General features: G+C 37.4%; 1 protein-coding gene, 1 non-coding gene and 1 pseudogene across 7 annotated transcripts in view; 1 reads left to right on the forward strand and 2 right to left on the reverse strand.

The window, feature by feature from the left end:
- The window catches only part of LOC112850019 (small ubiquitin-related modifier 2 pseudogene), a 243,033-nt pseudogene that overhangs the window by 199,840 nt on the left and 29,781 nt on the right, over nt 1–13,412 (forward strand). The window lies entirely within an intron of this gene.
- The window catches only part of PIK3CB (phosphatidylinositol-4,5-bisphosphate 3-kinase catalytic subunit beta), a 191,641-nt gene that overhangs the window by 175,789 nt on the left and 2,440 nt on the right, over nt 1–13,412 (reverse strand). The window lies entirely within an intron of this gene.
- LOC112850610 (small nucleolar RNA U13) lies at nt 7,012–7,115 on the reverse strand. The gene has a single exon (XR_003222713.1). It is a non-coding gene; the product is annotated as a small nucleolar RNA U13 (small nucleolar RNA).

A 13,412-nucleotide genomic window follows, 5' to 3' on the forward strand; every position in this document is an offset into this window, starting at 1 on the left:
GAGGGAGGGAGACGGAGGGAGGGGGAGGGAGAGGGTGAGAGAGGGAAAGAGGGAGGGAGACAGAGGGAGAGAATCCCAAGCTGACTCCATGCTGTCAATGTAGAACCCAACATGGGGATCAACCCCATGAACCATGAGATCATGATCTGAGCCAAAACCAAGAGTCAGAAACCTAACTGACTGAGCCACCTAGGCACCCCTCGCCACTTTTAATCAACATTGTACTGAATGAAGTTCTAGTAACCGTAATCAGACAAGAAAAAAGAAATAAAAGGCATCCAAATTGGGAAGGAAAAAGTAAAACTGTCATTATTTGCAGATTACATGATAAGATATTTAGAAAACCCTAAAGACTTCACCAAAAAAAACTATTAGAACTGATAAATTCAGTGAAGTTGCAAGATACAAATCAAGATATAAAAATCTGCTGCATTTTATACACTACCAACGAAATAGAAGAAGGAAAACTCAGGAAACAATCCCATTTACAAGTGCATCAAAAAGAATAAAATAACTAGGAATAAGAATCACTAAATTCTACTCCTGAAACCAATACTACACTATTAAGTTAACCAACTGGAATTTAAATAAATAAATAGGAATAAATTTAACCAAAGAGGTGAAAGAACTGTATTCTAAAAACTGTAAGACACTGAGAAAAAAATTCAAAGTTGACACAAATAAATGGAAAGATACACCTGCTCAAAGACTGGAAAAAATATTGTTAAAATGTCCATACTACCCACAGCACTCTACAGATTCAACACAATCCCTATCAAAATACCAACAGTATTTTTTGAAGAACTCTAACGAATAATCCTAACATTTATAAAGTAAAACAAAAACCCAAATAGCAAAGACAATCTTGACAAAGAACAAAGCTGGAGGTATCACAATCCCAGTTTTCAAACTATACTACAAAGTTACAGTAATCAAAACAGCATGGTACTGGCACAAAAACAGACATATATACATCAATGGAATAAAACAGAAAGCCAGAAATAAACCCATACTTACCTGCTCAATTAATTAATCTACATCAAAGAAGGCAAAATATACAATGGGGAAAAGACAGTCTCTTCAATGAATGGTGCTGGGAAAACTGGACAGCTACATGCAAAAGAATGAAACCAAACCACTTTCTTACACCATACACAAAAAATAAACTCAAAATGGATTAAGGAGCTAAACGTGTGACCTGAAACCATAAAACTAAACTTAAGTAGTAATCTCTTGGACATCAATCAACCTTGGCAATATTTTTCTGGATCTGTCTCCCCAAGCAAGGAAAACAAAAGCAAAAATAAACCATTGGGACTACATCAAACTAAAAAGCTTTTGCACAGCAAAAGAAACCATCAACAAAACAAAAAGGGCAACCTAAAGAATGGGAGAAGATACCTGCAAATGATATATCTGATAAGGGGTTAATAGCCAAAATATATAAAGAACATGGGGCTCCTGACTGGCTCAGTCAGTGAAGCATGTGACTCTTGATCTTGGGTCATGAGTTCAAGCTCCACGTTGGGTGTAGAGCTTACTTAAAAAATTGTTTGAGGGGCACCTGGATGGTTCAGTCGGTTGAACATCCGACTTCAGCTCAGGTCATGATCTCACAGTTCGTGAGTTCGAGCCCCACGTCAGGCTCTGTGCTGACAGCTCAGAGCCTGGAGCCTGCTTTGGGTTCTGTGTCTCCCTCTCTCTCTGACCCTCCCCTGCTCTTGCTCTGTCTCATTCTCTCTCTCAAAAATAAATAAACATTTAAAAAAAAAATTTTTTTTTGAAAACTAAAAATTTTTAAATATGTATATATAAAGAACTTTTACAACTCAACACCAAAACACAATCTGATTAAAGAATGGGCAGAGAGAGGTAGTTGGCTGACTCAGTTGGTAGAGCATGTGACTCTTAGTCTTGGGGTTGTGAGTTCAAGTTCCACTTTTTAGGTGTAGAGATTACTTAAATCTTGGGGCGCCTGGGTAGCTCAGGTGGTTAAGTGTCCAACTTCAGCTCAGGTCATGATCTTGAGGCTAATGAGTTCGAGCCCCACATCAGGCTCTGTGCTGACAGCTCAGAGCCTGAAGCCTGCTTCAGATTCTGTGTCTCCCTGTCTCTCTGCCCCTCCCCCACTCACACTCTATCTCTCTGTCAAAAATAAAAAATAAGTCTTAAAAATATAAAAATAAATAAAATCTTAAATGTTCAGTTAATAAATAAAATTTTCTAAAAATTGGGCAGAGAACCGGAATAGACATGCTTCCAAAAACATACAGCCAATAGACATTATGAAAAGATGCTCAACATCACTAATCATCTGGAAATGCAAATCAAAACCACAATCTCACTAATCAGAATGGCTAGTATCAAAAACATAAAAAATAGTAAGTGTTGGTAAGGATGTGAAGAAAAGGGAACCCTCGTGCACTGTCAGTGGGAATGTAAATTAGTACAGCCACTGCAGAAAACACTATGGAGGGTCCTCCAAAGACTAAAAATAGAAATACCATACAATCCAGTAATTCCACTTCTGAGTATTTACCCAAAGAAAACAAAACTGCTATATGCACCCCATGTTTACTACAGCATTATTTATAATAGCAAAGGTATGGAAGCAACCTAAATGCCCAGTAATATAGATGAATGGATAAAGATATAGTATATATACAAAATGGAAGATTACTCAACCATTAAAAAGAATGAAATTTTGCCATTCATGACAATGTGGATTGACCTAGAGGTTGTTATGTTAAGTGAAATAAGTCAGAGGAAGACAAATACCGTATGGTTTCATTTATATGTGAAGTCTAAAAAACAAAACAACAACAAAAGAAAGAGCAACAGACTCCTCATAAATACACAGAACTAGGGATTGCCAGAGGGTAGAGGTTGGGGGACAGGTGAGATAGGTAAAGGGGATTGGCAAAATAGGTTAAGGAAGTTGATACAAACCTCCAGTTATTAAAAAAAAAAAAAAGTCACAGGATGAAAAGCACAGCATAGGGAATACAGTCATTAATACTGTAATAGCTCTATACCTGGAGCTAGTACGATACTGTATGATAACCACACTGGAGTTAAAATTAATATTGTAATAACTCTGTACAGTGTTATATGGTAACACTTATCTTGGTGAGCATTTCATAATGTATATAATTGTTGAATTACTATGTTGTACACACGAAACTAATATGTCCAACTGTACTTCAATTAAAATTAAATAAATTTAGAGGGGGACCTGGCTGGCTCAGTTGGAAGAGCATGCAACACTTGATCTAGGGGTCATGAGTTCAAGCCCCACACTGAGTGTAGAGATTACATTAAAAAATGACATCTTTAAAAAAATAAATAGCAAAATTAAATGAGAACAGATAAAATGCTTATATAGAAAAAAGTAAAGAACTTTTTCATATACACCTAATGGCTGAGACACCGAATAAAAACCGAACAAGTCCACTGAGTACAGAAATGGATGAAAGGAAAATGATTGGTTTTAGAATACTTCTGTGCAGATCGCTAAAGAGCTATGCACACTGTGTAGATTAGGACTATCTACCATTCACGATGCAATATACATTAGTTTCCCTTTCCCTATATAATTCCAACCTCTGCAATTTATATAATTTAAAAAAAGGAAATTAAAAAAATAATAAAAAAAAAGAGGAAATGTGATATTCAAACGCAATTCCAAGTTTTCATGTGTCATACCTAAGAAATAATGATTGTATCCAAAGATTCAGTTCAAAGATGTTCACTATAAGGTTATTCATAACAGCAAAGTAAGTTTAATCTTATCTAATTAAGCTTTTGTTGAATACTTTTGTTATTAAATTGTATTACAACCATGTGACAGAATTTTAAACTTTTTTTAATAAATGTTTACTCCTTTTTGAGACAGAACACGCAACTGAGTGGGGGAGGGAGAGGTGGGGGACAGAGCATCCAAAGTGGGCTCCATGCCAACAAGAGGGGCTCCAACTCACAAACTGAGCATCCCCTTCTATGTGTCTGAATACTATTAATGATAGATATAATGTTCATGCTCACATTCTTTTCTTTTTTTTTTTTTTAATTTTTTTTCAACGTTTTTTATTTATTTTTGGGACAGAGAGAGACAGAGCATGAACGGGGGAGGGGCAGAGAGAGAGGGAGACACAGAATCGGAATGCTCACATTCTTTTCTCATGTGAATGTGGGGGAGGGGGGAGGCCAAACAGCACAAATGTAATGCTTATCTATTCATTTTTTTAATTAAAGGATTAATAACTGTAATCTATTGGTTCATTTATTCAAAAGTAAATTCATGAAACAAAAGTAAATTTATGTCTACCTTCCTCTATTCCCAACACTTTAGGATCAAGTTTAGCAAGATGTTTCAATATAGCATCCAACAAATTACCTAGGCAGGAGAGGAAAAAATACTTCAGAGTTTTCGTATTTGAAAATTCTGTAAAGATGATCTACACCCGCTTACTAGAACATCTAATAATACCAGATCATACATTAAGCATTTTTGTTAGCTACATATATATAACAAAGCATAAAAACACAGGCTTCTTTTTTTTCTCTTCTTTTTTTTTAAGAGAAAGAAAGAGATCACGAGGAGGGGGAAAAGTCGGGGAGAGGGCAAAAGAGAGAGAGAGAGAGAATATCTTACACAGGCTCTATGCTCAGCACGGAGCACAATGCAGGGCTGGATCCCATAACCTTGGGATCAAGACCTGAGCCAAAACCAAGAGTCAATGCTCAACCGAATGAGCCATCTAAGCACCCCTAAAACCACATACTTTCTAACTATAAAGCCAAGGCAAAAGCAAAGCTTTTTATACATTCAAAACAAAGGCATACTACATCAAATAATTTATTTTTTTTAACGTTTATTTATTTATTTTCAGAGAGATAAACAAGAAAGCAAGAATAGGAGAGGAGCAGAGAAACAGGGAGAGAATCCTAGGCAGATTCTGCACTGCCAGCTGGGGAGTCCAACACAGGGCTCAATCATGACCTGAGCTGAAATCAAGAGTCTGACGCTTAACCAACTGAGCTATCCAGGAGCCCAAATTTTTTAACTCATAACTCATACAATAAAACTAGGCTATATCTATATCAAGTTATTTAAGAGTAGTTAGAAAAAGAAAGTTAATGGTTGAGAGGTGAGTGGGGGGATAAGTAAAATAAATGGATTAAAAGACACAAACTTCTAGTTATAAATCAAGGAGGTGAAAAATGCAGCATATGGAATACAATCAATAATACTGTAATAACATTGCTTGGTGACAGATGGAGACTATATTTATCATGGTGAGCAATGAGTAATGTATTAAATTGTTGAATATATATATATATATATATATATATACACATACACACCTGAAACTAATACTTCAATTAAAAAAAAAAGGTTAAAGGTTCAATGAACAGAAATTGCATCCTGTTTCCAAATACTACACAGGTAGTGTAAGATGAAGGTGGTGATTATTATACTAAAAAAAACACAACACTTTAAACTTATACAGTATCTTTTAACCTTCCTCTGAAGGACCTAAAAAATAAAGAACTGTATGATGCAATCAGTTAAAAATATAAATTCTAGGGGCACCTGGCTGGCTCAGCCGGTGGAGCAAAACACTCTTGCTCAGGGTTGTAAGTTTAAGCTTCATGTTGGGTGTAGAGAGTACTTAAAAATAAAATCAAAAGAGAAAAGAAAAGAAAAAAGAAAAGAAAAGAGAAGAGAAGAGAAGAGAAGAGAAGAGAAGAGAAGAGAAGAGAAGAGAAAAAAAAGAAAAGAAAAGAAAAGAAAAGAAAAGAAAAGAAAAGAAAAGAAAAGAAAAGAAAAAAGAAAAGAAAGAGAAAAAAATACACGTAAATTCTAGAGTCAGATATGAGTTTGAAACCTGACTTTTCCTCAACTATGTGATGCTTGGCATGTTAACATCCCCCAAAGCTTCAGTTTCCTTATCTCTTAAGCAAGGATATCATCACTACCTTCATTACAAGTTTATGAAGATAAAATCTAGGAAGGCCACTAAGCATAACATGGCATATAAGTAAGCATCCAATAAATGTTAACTACTATTATAGTCTAATCCCATATAGTAAGCACAAAGAGCAAGTTCTTTTTTTTTTCTTCTCCCCTTATTTTCCGAATTTCATATGGTACAAAAGGTATTACATACTTGAACATATTCAAATAGAAGGTTCTTTCCATTCTTTGGGCCAACCTTCTTCCTTCAGAGGCAAAAGAGCGGTTTTTCTAATGGGCTATATTGACAGCCACAACTTTAAACGACAAAAAATGATATAAAATAAAAGGAGGGGCACCTGGCTGGAGCAATTGGTGAAGCACGTGACACATGATTTCCAGGTTGTAAATCGAGCCTCACGTTGAGCTTGAGATTACTTTAAAAAAAAAAGAAAGAAAGAAAGAAAAGAAAGGAAGAGAGAAACAGAAAGGAAATAGGTGACAATATACAGAATTAAAGAAATCATAAATTCTTCACAAGTTAAGGATGAAATCATTGCTGCTGGTTGATATGGCATACATAGCTACCATACACACACACACAGTAGACATTTCTTGTAGGTAGAATCAGGACCTAAAACCCAGAACAATACCAATTACTTAGGAAAAATATTAATAATGAAATGGTGGGTAAAGTATACTAAGACTTAAGACAACTAATGATTTTCAATGAAAATGTGAAAGTTTCCTAACCACCAAAAAAAAAAACCCAAAATAATTTCAATTGATCACCACCTTGTCAAAACCAACTATCATCTATCTACTCCTATGGATGTTTCCTTAGGCTCTCTAGCAAAAAATAAACATATTAAGAGAATCCCAGATGGTTGTCCCCCAGGACACCCCTCCCCCCAAAAAACTACCCATAATGAATCTCAATTAAGGGGAATAATATATATATATATACACACACACACACACACACATATATATATACACACACATATATATATGTATCTAGCTGATAAATATGGAAACTTTTTTTTTCCCTATGTCAGATGGGCAATGTGCCAAGGTCGTAACAAGGTTTAAGGGAGGCACATATCACACAACAACATGAACACCCAATCATCACGCTTATGAACTACAAGAGGATCAGAAACCTAACTTTTTTAAAATATACAACTGGAGAGGTAACTTTTAGCTAACAAATTATAATTTTTGTTCAGATAACATAACAGCAGCAATTTGTAATGATTTATAAACACTGCTTTTATTAGTATATAAATACAAGACCTACACTAAATTGGTAGTTCAAGAGTACAAAATTTTAGGCAGCTATTATCTGCCCATGGGCCCCGTCCTCATGCTTTAATAACACATTTTTGCACCAAAAAAAAAAAAAATACACAATTTTAACTGACCATATTTCAACGGTTTAATAGAAATTAGGGGTGCCTGGGTGGCTCAGTTGGTTAAGCGGCCGACTTCACCTCAGGTCATGATCTCGCACTCCGTGAGTTCGAGCCCCGCGTCGGGCTCTGTGCTGACAGCTCAGAGCCTGGAGCCTGTTTCAGATTCTGTGTCTCCCTCTCTCTGACCCTCCCCCGTTCATGCTCTGTCTCTCTCTGTCTCAAAAATAAATAAATGTTAAAAAAAAAATTTTTTTAATAGAAATTAATTACTGTGTAAGTAACTTGTCAGAGGTAGTAGTAAGTGGTCTGGCTACAAAAACTGAGCATCTCGGGGCGCCTGGATGGCTCAGTCCGTTAAGCATCCCACTCTTAGTTTCGGCTCAGGTCATGATCTCATGGTTTGTTGACTCTAAGCCCCGTATCAGGCTCCGCACTGAGTGTGGGGAGCCTGCTTGGAATTCTCTTTCTCCCTCTCTCTCTGCCCCTCCCCTGCTCTTGCCCAAGCTCTCTCCCTCTCAAAATAAACTCCAAAAAAAAAAGAGAGAGAGAGAGAGAGACAATCTCTATTTCAAACTGCAGTTTTTCAGTTTAATTCCTCTGAAAATTGTTGAAAAGTTAAATTTTTAAATAAACATTAAAGAAAACTTCAAATTGCATTAAACTTATAATTCTGATGGTCTGAAGTACTCATTATTTAAATCATGAAAGCTCAATCATTTAAACTAGTAAGGAGCAAATGTCTCAAAATGGAGTTTGCCCTTTTGTTGACAGTCACCTCAAATTTCTTCCAGTGGCTCAGCAGGTAAGGAATTCATGGAATTCAGGTCTTCGAGGTCTAGTAAGCACTGTGGTTAAACCACCCAGTCAACACCAAATTATGTAGGGCAAAGCCTGTTCATTATCTAATTCCTTTGACCCCTCCCATCCTTTCCCTACTTCACAATTGCCAATACTTCTATATGGTAGGAGATAGATACGAAATTAGTAAATATTACAGTTATTAGAAATGCAAGGAAAAACTATCGTCAGGAATGTGGTTAAACTGCAGTTTAAATAAAGCTTCTGGATTACTCATGGATTTCTTTTAATCCACATAATCCTTCTCCTGAAGGCATGGATAATCAGGATCGCATTTCCCCTGAAGACAAGTAAGCATTTGCCTGGTGGTCTCCCAAGTGATTCCAGCACCAGGGGAGGACAGGCTAGAGTCAGGAACAAGCATGTCAGTTCTTCCTAGCTTGCACCAGAAGACTGTGAGTTGCAGACCTGGCTCTAGCAATACCACAACAGAGGGGATGGTCCAGCAGTAAATACACCCAGTTAAAAGGGCAATGATAATAACCTCAAGCGAACTGCTTTAAATACTGCAGGAAATGAGGAGGTATGCATTCTTGGCGAAGAGGTGGGGGAAAACAGATCCTGAAGCCAGGATTCAGGGTAAGGATTTGTGAATTTTGTAAGGAAATGAAGTTTCTACATTATTAACTGCTTTAGGTTGAAACTAATATATACAAGATAAATGAAAGCTACATTTGCAACAACCATAGTTATACAGATAGCATATCCTCCCTTCAATCCCTAGGAAAGTTGAATGGCTAAAAACAACTTTAAGTGCTAGGAAAAAATAGGCTAGCAGAAAGTGACAATGCTAGAGAGAAGTTAGGAAGAAAAACTGAGACTTCATAACATAATCCTTGGCAAAATTAATCTCTAACTAACCCTGCAAGAGCAGTAAATGGGAAGTCTAGATTTACCAGAGAGATGAATCCATTATTATCACAGACTTAGCCTCCAAATTCTCTTAGATGGTCCTTTATATAAACTGACATTATGGGATTCACCTCACTTGACAGTTTTCAGAAGTTATACAGTAATTTTTTAATTTAAAGCCTTTATAAACATTCCTTCATATACAAGGATAATTAGTTTATTGCATGTTGAAGACTGGAATTATCTCATTTATATTTCCAAAAGAAAACCAACAATTCGGGTGATCAGTTATCCACTCATTCTAGTTCTAACATATTCTAGCCATGAAAAATTTTCTCTTTAAAACACAAATAAGGGCGCCTGGGTGGCTCAGTTAAACATCTGACTTCGGCTCAGGTCATGATCTCATGGTTCATGGGTTTGAGACCTGGGTCAGGCTTCACGCTGACAGCTCAGAGCCTGGAGCCTGCTTCAGAGCCTGCTTCGAATTCTGTGTTTCCCTCTCTTTCTGCCTCTCCCCAACTCACCCTGTCTCTCTCTCTCTCTCAAAAATGAATATTTTTATAAATAAACAAAATGAATCCAAGTGCTCAGAATGAGAAGGGAGAGGACTACAAAGGAGTAACACAAGGGAATTCTTTGAGGTGTTGGAATTGTTCTGTATACTGTTAGTGGTGGCTATAATTACAAAAATCTATGCATGTGTTAAAACTCAGGAGGGGAGCGCCTGAGTGGCTCAGTTGGTTAAGCATCTGACTCTTGATTTTGGCTCAGGTCACGATTTCAGGGTTTGTGAGATTTGAACCCCATGTTAAGCTCTGCGCTGACAACATGGAGCCTGCTTGGGATTCTCTCTCTCCCTCTCTCCCTGCTCCTCCCTCGCTCATACTCTCTCTCCCTCAAAATAAATAAATAAACATTTAATAATAAAAAAAAAAAAAAAACCCTCAGGACTGTATATGAAAAAAATTAAGTTTTGACAAACCAAAGAAACAGACTTAACTACAGAGGACAAACTGATGGTCGCCAGAGGAGCGGTGGGTGGGAGATGGGTGAAATTAGGTGATAGGCAATAAAGATTATACTTATCACAATGAGCACTGAGTAATGAATACAATTGTTGAATCATTTACACCGTACACCTAAAACTAATACACTGTACATTAACTGTACTGAAAACATTTTCAATTAATTTTAAAAATTAGAGTTTTACTGTATATAAAATTTTTTAAATTCAATGTCATCCTCTTTTAGAAATGTCTTTTTATCAAAATCTCTTTGGTCATCTAAAAAAAATAGGGGCACCTGAGTGGCTCAGTCAGTTGAGTGTCCGACTCTTGATTTTGGCTCAGGTCATGATCCTAGGGTCCTGGGATCCAGCTCCATGTCTGCCTCCATGCTGATTGTGGATAATATAATAATAATTAATTTTAATATTTAAAAATATTTATCTAGGGGCGCCTGGGTGGCGCAGTCGGTTAAGCGTCCGACTTCAGCCAGGTCACGATCTCGCGGTCCGTGAGTTCGAGCCCCGCGTCAGGCTCTGGGCTGATGGCTCAGAGCCTGGAGCCTGTTTCCGATTCTGTGTCTCCCTCTCTCTCTGCCCCTCCCCCGTTCATGCTCTGTCTCTCTCTGTCCCAAAAATAAATAAACGTTGAAAAAAAATTAAAAAAAAAAATATTTATCTAAAAGTGTATTATAAGGGCGCCTGGGTGGCTCAGTCGGTTAAGCGTCCGACTTCGGCTCAGGTCACGATCTCACGGTCCGTGAGTTCGGGCCCCGCGTTGGGCTCTGGGCTGATGGCTCAGAGCCTGGAGCCTGCTTCCGATTCTGTGTCTCCCTCTCTCTCTCTGCCCCTCCCCCGTTCATGCTCTGTCTCTCTCCGTCTCAAAAATAAACGTTAAAAAAAATTTTTTTAAGTGTATTATATATTTACTGTACATCATATACAAAAATTATATATTTATATGAAATTTATATAAAAAGTTTTTATTTAATGAATAATAATAAACAAGTCTATTGAAAAAGAAAGGTCTAAATTAGAGACACAATCTGCATTATCAGAGCAACTAGAACAAACACACTATACACACCCAACCACACATCTAATCCCTTTCATTTTTCTGTCTCTCAACTAGAAGCTTGTGACTCACAACTATTTAACCTGGAGATAACATAAAGGCTACTATGGAATCTATGGTAGAACAACAACTTAAAAAGGAAGCGCACCAGTTTGGAGCCAGTCTAAAGAGAAAGCTGGACCCAGTGGCTAGAAAATGTAGGCAGACAGACCTTGACTAGGAGAAGAAAGGCCTCTTCAAGAAAAGGATAGTTTCCTCTCACAAAGCATTACAGCAGCAGACATTAAACTACTGAAGGCTCACAGGTACTCCTCAGAAAAAGAGCCCATACCAATCAGGGAATGAAGAGTGAGGAGAGGGAAAAAATCCAAGTGACAAAATCTGGGGAGGGCAGTGAGAGGTAAGAGGAGTGATAAGGGAAGTTGTCTCACGCCAGCCAAAAAAACTGATGATATTCTCACCTATCTTCCTTTTCTTCTTCTCTTTCACTAAATGTTAAGTCAGTAGTATTCTTCTAATCTAAGCTTTTCTCCTCCAACATATTTTTTCTCTATTTCTACTTTGACAATGGAATTATACACTCTTTTTTAATATTTTATTTATTTTGAATAAGAGAGTTCAAGTGGGGGAAAGGCAGAGAGAGAGGGAGAGACAGAATCCCATGCTTTAAAAATAAAATCCTGAAAAAAAAGAAAGAAAGAAACCAAATGGTAAGAATTTATCCCCAAGACATGATAATTCCAAATCAAATGGTTGAGAGGATGGATACACACATACACATACACATACACACACACACACACACACACACACACAGAGGAGCAGGGCTCTCCGTTTTTGTTTTTGTTTTTTTAAATAGTGTAATTGAAATAAACACACCTGCTCTCTGCAAACATTCCAACTGCTACCCTATCGGATTTGGTATGCAATACTAAATGAAAGTACCACATTCTAGAACCAATCCCCTCCAGTCAAGACCAAAATTCAATGTCTCAAAAGAACAACACGAGCCTGGAAAACTTGTTTGGTTCCTTATTTACAAAAATACTAATGAACCAATACACAATGAATAAAAATCACATTTGTTGTTATTAGTGGCTTAATGTCTAGCCTCTTCACGAGGTACAGCACCCCTTAACCAAGACTGAGGAATAAGGATGCCTAACAGAATACCTCTAGGCCCTCTGATTACTTCCTTATTTGCACAAATCGGGGACCAAAAAGAATAAGTTTGTTCAACACATGTTGAACTTATAATCAAAAGACTGACTTATTTCATTCACACATTCATTCATTCAACATTAATTAAATGTTTTAGGCACTGTCCTGGTTACTAAGAATACCAATATAGAAGACAGACAAGATCCTGGCCCTCAGAGAGTTTAGAGTATGCCGAAGGGGAAAAAAGCCATAACAAATAAATAAGTAAATAAGCAAGATAATAGCAGAAAATGCAAGTAAAGAGTATGGATTTACTTCTTAGTGTAATAAGCCACTGAAGCAGGAAAGTGAGTAAAGATCACTCTGATCACTATTTGAAACAGGAAAGCAAGACCAGAGGCAAGAGACCAGGTAAGAAGCTACTGCCCAAGAAGAAATGGGTTGGTGGCAGTAAAAACAAAGAAGTAAATATACCTGAAATGTATTTTGGAGGTAAAATTGACAGGGTTTGCTGAAGGACTGATTATGCGGGGAATGGAGGCGCAGTGAGGCAAAGGGATGAATTAAGAATGACCACCAGATTTTTCACTTAACGGGGGTGGAGGAGGAGGGCAGAGGGGTGCTGAGGAAGGAAAAGGCTGAGAAACAAATCAAGAGCTCCACTCTGAACATGTTCAGTTTTGGATGCCTAAAGGCAAATGGAGTGAAGATACCACAAAGGCAGTAAAAGACATCTAAAGTTCAGGACTGAAGATAAAAATCTGAGCGTCGGGCACCTGGGTGGCTAGTCAGTTGAGAGTCCAACTCTTGATTTCAGCTCAGATCACAATCTCACAGTTTGTGAGATCAAACCCCACATCAGGCTCTGCTCTGATAGCACGGAACCTGCTTGGGATTCTGTCTCTCCCACTCCCCTCACCACACTCTTGCTCGCTGTCTCAAAATAAATAAACCTTTTAAAAAATCTGAACATCAACAGCACATGGACAGTGGACATGATGAGATCACCTGGAGAGAGCACAGGTAGAAAAAAAGTAGAGGGAACATAGTGATATTGTAATAGTATTGTATGGCAACAGATGGTAG

This window comes from Puma concolor, chromosome C2 (assembly GCF_028749965.1).
Source record: "Puma concolor isolate L17-30 chromosome C2, mPumCon1.1.hap2, whole genome shotgun sequence".
In the NCBI taxonomy this organism is placed as follows: Eukaryota; Metazoa; Chordata; class Mammalia; order Carnivora; family Felidae; genus Puma; species Puma concolor.